The sequence below is a fragment of the Lepisma saccharinum genome, chromosome 8 (assembly GCF_977018435.1).
Source record: "Lepisma saccharinum chromosome 8, izLepSacc3.1, whole genome shotgun sequence".
NCBI classification, from domain to species: domain Eukaryota; kingdom Metazoa; phylum Arthropoda; class Insecta; order Zygentoma; family Lepismatidae; genus Lepisma; species Lepisma saccharinum.
The window spans coordinates 89,493,247-89,500,019 of NC_139236.1; the positions used below are offsets into that span (position 1 = coordinate 89,493,247).

Consider the following 6,773-nt stretch of genomic DNA (forward strand, 5'->3'; position numbering starts at 1 on the left):
CTGGACTGCATTTTGCTGACTAACAAGGCTCTGTTGTCTGGACCTACGGCCAGTTTAATCTTTGTAGGACTGTGTGTGTGTTGTCCTTGTTTGTGCTGAGTGTCCCTTTACAGCCTCAGCTTTTAACCTAAGTCAGAATATTTTAGTCTCCGACATTACAGTTGTGTTGTTATTTATATTTTAGATAAGGTAAGGGGCTGGACCTCGTATCGTATGACGGGTGCAAAATACCCAAATGGCCTACGAGGGAGCTCAAGTTGTGGGTTCCCTGTTTCTGCTCTAGTTAGGTCTCTAACCCACTTTTACTCGTGACTGTATAAATTATCTTATATTTATTATATAAGGGAGACCGGGGTAATTAGAACAGGAAACAGCCTGTAGAAGTTCCACTGTAAATTACTCAGAAAGTTACTGATGGATTTTTTTAAAAATTTCTACAATTTAAAAGGACATCTTTTGTATATTTTTGAAAAAAATAATGACCATACCTGCATTGCAAATACTCGTCCAAAAAAAAAAATGTCATGACACCATAAAATTGTTCCAATTACCCCATTTGGGGTTAATGGAACATAAGTTAGAAATTTCAACTGAATAGCTTTAGATTGCTGTTAGGGTAATAAGAACATCATATATAAATGTCCCATTTACCCTGCAAATTTGAACACAATAGCTCTACTTCTTCTGGAGTTATCAATGCTTGTTTAAATAAAATTCCAAGTTAACGTCTTTTTTCATAAAGTTCAATTTCCCAGCTGTGAAGCAAACATGTGTGAATGAAAATCAGTGTTCTATGATTTATTTGAAAGGTTACAGGCCATTCTACAATGTAGTAAAGAAAAAAACTTCTAATAGTTACATGTACAATCTAGTATACCCAAGCGAAATCAAGCAAATTATGCAATGTTCTAATAACCCCTTTGCAGAAATTTTTGGGGTAAAAAGAACTTTGCTTATAAAAACCAGGCAAATTGCCCATAGACAACCAAACTCACATGAAAAGATGTGTGCCCTTATGTTTTATTATAGGGGTGAAGAAAATTTTGCAAGGGTTCTTTCATTCACATCCAGTATATGCAGAAGCAGAGAAACACCAAGCATGCGTCACATCATTTTTTGCAGGTGTATAATAAAAGTCAAATAGAACTAACTTTTGTGTAGTTATTCCAATAACAAATTTTCTGCATGTAGGTTTAGTGTAGGTACATAGGTATGAAATGTTATTACACCAGTCTTTTCGTTTTAACTTATTCTACATTAACATGTTCCAATAACCCCATGTTCTAATTACCCCGGTCTCCCCTATTATCTTAATTTGTGGAAAGAACAAAATGCCGAGAATCAAGAGCATAATAATTATCTCTGTAATGAAACTCGAAAGAACGTGCATAGCATCTTAGCCAAACTGTAACGATCTGGTGAGAGATAAATCATTTGAGAAACTTGCACAAAATGTTTTATTATAATAAGCTGAGAATTTCAGTATTTAATCATAGGAAAGAAGCTGTCAGAATATCCAATGTTTTGTTGTGAGAACTTGGTGTAAAGAGCAACGTGATGTAGACGAGAGATTGGTGATCTCTCTTCCTCGAGAGAGAGAAAGCTATTTGCCACATTTCAGAATGCTTGGTGAGCTACCAGAGTTGATAAAATATTCATGACAATTTGAATTGAATTGTTTGAATTGTTGTTTTAAGTCCATTTTGTGTACAGATAGGCTAATAGGGACTGAACCTACAGTTTAAAGTGGGATCATGAACGACTGTGCAATATATCTCCACGGGGTATAGAGCCTTAATTAACAGGCGTCGTCGTTACCACTATGCCATCGGGGAGGCCCGTTTATGATACTTTTTTGTGTCATAACATTTAAGACGTTGTTAACTTATTTTTCTAAATGTGCAGACGTAAGGGACAGTAATTTGTAGTCACAGAACGGACTTTGGTTACCCACACCTGGAAGGGGAAGAAGAAGAAGAAATATGTTGTAGCAACAGTAATTATCTTACGTTACTTCATTTATCAACTGGTTAAATTGCAAATACCTTGTCCTTCCCAATACACTTCTCCATATCAAAAAGCAAAATCTTCAATGACCCGTCTTGACAGAAATAATCATAACACCATTAAGCCATGTTTCCATGATTATGAAAAAATAAATATGCTGACCGAGGCAATAATTTATTTTATTAAAAACATACACTAATCTTAACGTTTCAACGTTCTACCAAGGTTTTCTTCAGGCTCTGTATCAAGTACAAATGTAACAAGATACAAAAACAGGGCATTATATATACACAAACATTACTCCCTTCAGACTATTAGAAAGTTGTTCTGGAACTTTCTAGCAGGTGGCTTTCCCTTGTCAACTGTACTTTCACCTAAAAGGCTAAACATGTTTACTTCCATATAGAATGTGGTTGGACTTTTTATCTCACGCTCTTTTTCCTTCATTTTTCTTCCTTCTCCTCTCCTGTTTCTCTCTTGTCCTTGGCCTCCTTCCATTTTCTCACTAGTATTCTCTTCTCCCTTCCTATCTGCTTAGCCTCATCCCATTCTACGTCATGTCCTGTTTCTCTCGTGTGTTTAAATATAGCATTTCTCTCTCTCTTAAGTCGTACATCATCCCTATGTTGTTTATGTTTTTAATGAAATAAATTACCTCCTGATTAGAAATAATCAGTTGAAGTAGTGCAACAATGCAATTGTGCGTACAATCTTTGGAGAGGAGGTCAGCATTATTGTCTGCTCTTATCACACAATCTATAACTGAAGAGTCTATTCAATGAGGACATTCTGATAATTGTGAAGACAGTAACGAACAGAGGGGTACTTAAAGTTAAAATATAATCATTTGGGATAGAATTCGGGACGCTGTGGATACAAGAGCATGCTTTGGTTTGGTTTGGTTTGAGTTGGTGTTTTAAGTCTTCTTTATGCGCAGTAAGGCTAATCGGGACTGGACCTATAGTTTAAAGTGGGATCCGAACCACTTGTGCCTCCACCGGGTATCGAACCCGGGACCCCTTCATTACAAGGCAATGACGCTACCACTGCGCCATAGGGGAGGCCCACAAGAGCATGCTTAACGCCATTGTTTTATTCATTTTTAAACGCCGTATGTTTATTTTTAGACGTTGAGCAGGAGGAAATCATATTTCTAGAGAGCAAAGGGAAGATATCGCCATTCACTCTCATGTTAATAGCCGAATTATTACGTATTTTGACACTAGATACCTGATCCCATTGCCTCCATTTTAATCCACATGGTAGAAGCATTGATGGACACTCACAAACATCCATGCCCAGGCCAGGATTTGTACCCGGGACCCCTGCTGTTGTAGCGCGATGTGCTAACCACTCCGATGTTTAATCTTGAATTTTTTGTTGTTTCGATTGTATTTGGTTACGTGATTTCGTTTTTCTTCTTCTTTGAACCGATCTTGATCATATAATAATGAAATACAAAGAATAAATACCATACAGTAGCAGCGATTAGGCTGGCATGTGAGGTGCAGTTGTCCCCCACTTTTGCCACTTTTTGCCCCCCACTACAGCCTTGTATACAAAGATAAAGTAAACTGTCCTTGCCTTCCCCGTTTTTCCAACCAATAACTGCTACTGATACAATAATATAAAGAGACAAGACGATGGATTGATACCTTAGCCTACACTGGAGAAGGAGATAACTTTTTGATAAACTTACTCCTCTTTTTCCTGATTTTAAATACTGCACGAGTTCTATGTCCTTGCAGTTGAACTTATCTTAAGCACATATTTTAGAAAACCCTTTTGTATGTTGTAGTTTTACATCATAGTATACTTGTCTGAATTCTGGGTATACGGAATTGTAAATTGTATTTTTCGTATATTTCTACAGTTATATACCTTGTGTGTGTATGTAATGAAAACATTGCCTCATACTTAATTTTCCATCTCAAAATAATCGTTCCTACGCTAAATATGCAAACTGTTGCAACAATGGGTATATTTTCACAATAATAGGCGCTTTAAGGATAGTTACAAGATATGTTCTTTCATTTGGCACAAAATTTCAAGTAACCTTTTCTCAACTTATCACTTCTACTTCGAGCTTTCGAGGTTGAACTATGTTACTAAAGTTTTTCTGTAATGGACTCAAGCCCCAGAATCACGGGGTAGGTGCAAGGGTGTGAGACATTCCGAGGTAAATAAGGTTAGATCAAGATATGATAGTTGTGCCTTTGATGTTTTGTTGCTCTAAAAACCAGGAACTACCACTTAAGGGAATGAGTAGTCTTACGGCAGGCGACCTACATGCTGGCATTGGAAGTGGAGAGCGGGGAATAAGCAGCAGACCAACCAGACAACAGCGGTGCGATGTTGCGGGAGGAGGTGCTGCGCACACCTCGTTCTACAGCTTGCTGTATTTCTTATCGCGTTGGATTGGTCGCTTCCTCGCGCCCCACTTCCCTTGTTAGCACGTAGGCTGTTCGACGTAAGACTGGCCAAGAGCTGTAACCCATGTAATGTCGAGTCTAAGATACGTTTTGTACGTACCATATTCTATTCCCCGGTGTGTCTACTGACTAAAGTCAAAACATTATGTATTTACATAAAATTTCTCTGAGCTTTCGTCCAATCTACTGCATAACTGGAAGAGGATTTTTAATTTAGAGGATTTTGTGGGAAGGTTACATGTATTTGTATTGTATACACAAGAAATGGACAAGCCAGTATTTAATTTCACAAGAACACATTACAAATCTTGTGCCTTCTCGGTGGTATGGTGTGGTAACGTCGTAGCCTTGTAATCAAGGGCTCCCGTGTTCGATAGCAGGTGAAGCGTGAATGCATATAATGGTCTGGATGCTACTTGAAACTGTAGATCGAGTCTCGATTAGCCTAGATATGCATAAAGTGGAAGCTACTTCCTCGGAAATACGTCTGAACTCTGTAGCACCTCCCAGTCTTTTTTTCCATGACTTACGTGTAATAACATTATTACTACCATGTGTACATTCTACTATATTAAGTTCTCAATTTATGGAGACATTTTCAAACTGAAATTCGAAAGTTAACGTGTGTCTAAGAGTAAGAGAATTGCATTCGAATTTTAATTAATCACTACTAGTGAAATATAGTTCTTTCTTATATACCTTATATATATATCTATATCTGAATGCAAGTTTTAGCGATTTTTTTGCTAGTGTCAACCGTCGTGATAAAATGTAGAGTAGCATAGTCATTGTAAGAGTAGGCTACTGTTTTACTAAAAATTAGAGGCTCACAATTTGATATTGTTCAGTATAAAGGAGAATAGATCCGCTATGTGAATATTCACTTTGTTTCAACCATACAAAAACTTTACTCTTAAAAATGAATATGTCTCAAAATAATTTATTGAAGCACATCCATTTCCTTCTACAATGTCGTTGGCCACTATCTTATTTCAAACTATTTCATTCTAATTTTGACTTTTGGGCGTGTCTGTGAAATCTTCCACCATTTATTTGTGTAAATTTGAAATGCGAGTTTAAAAAATGGATTAAATTTACATTCAGTGCCTGAAATTTAACTGAAATTAAATCTATTACTATGTTACTACCGTACATCTTATTTATTGTATAAACAGGTTAAAAGGCAGCTGAGAGCGTTGTCAAAATGGCCGACGAAGAAGATTTCCTACCCCCCGACACAGAGGAGTTCGCAGATGCCCAGAGCGCTCCCGCAACAGAGGATGAATTTCCCCCCGAGGAGCTACCCCCTCCGTCAGACGAAGGCAGCCTGAAGGTGCCATTTCTCGTGGGACCCCCGATAACTTCAAGGCAAGGCAGCACCTCGAGTAGCAGGAAAGGGAATGCTGGTTCAGCACCTCTTCAGCAAGGTAGCGCTGGTTCAGTAATTGTTCAGCAAGGCAGTAGGCATGAGAGCGTCGTTTCAGCACCTTTTCAGCAAGGCAGCAGGCATCAGAGCGTTGTTTCAGCACCTTTTCAGCAAGGCAGCAGGCATGAGAGCGTCGTTTCAGCACCTGTTCAGCATGTCAGTAAGCATGGGAGCGTCGCTTCAGCACCCGTTCAGCAAGGCAGTAGACGTGGAAGCGCCGCTTCAGCACCTGTTCAGCAAGGCAGCAGGAAAGGGAGCGTCGCTTCAGCACCTGTTCAGCATGAATACGGTGTAGCAATCCAGCCAATGCAACAGCAAGCTGCTTACACTGTTTGCAGGCCTTGTTGCTCTTGTGGTGCCGGCAGAGTTGCAGCATTAGGTAAGCAAATTTTAATTAACTCAACTTTTATTCCGGACTTTGATAAAATAACTATATCAAAGTTTTTATACCTGTAGGGGCTTTTTACTCCTCTTTTTAAACTTTCAGGTAAGGATTTCAGATAAGGGATTTTCCCCGTAAACACCGAAGAGTGCAAAATGGCCATGTGTGCCATATCGTCATCTGTAATAACGGAAGCCATGTGATATGAAATTTAACTAATGGGGCATTCCATGTGAAAGTGCAACTGAATCTCAATTTTTAAAATTGAGATTGTAACTTGATTGCTGTAACTTGATCCTATTTTGTGATTGAACAATCTAAAATTGTCATTTGCATAAAAATTGAAGTTTTTTACCAAATTAACTTCGAAATTGGAAGGAATTTGGATATTGTTTGAGTACTTTTGCTTTTTGATTGACTTTTGTTTTCTATTGTGTTGCACTCGTGACACCAAGAAACAATTAATTTGTCCTTCAACTTTTGCATTTCCCCCTCAACTCCACTAGAATATTTAAAGGCCAATTAC

The 6,773-nt window shown here is 38.2% G+C and overlaps 1 long non-coding RNA gene across 1 annotated transcript; it reads left to right on the top strand.

Moving 5' to 3' along the window:
- Positions 1-4,058: 4,058 nt before the first annotated feature.
- On the top strand, positions 4,059-6,146 carry LOC145991646 (uncharacterized). The gene is made up of 3 exons (XR_014442085.1): positions 4,059-4,157; positions 5,615-5,866; positions 6,107-6,146. It is a non-coding gene; the product is annotated as an uncharacterized LOC145991646 (long non-coding RNA).
- Positions 6,147-6,773: the final 627 nt, after the last annotated feature.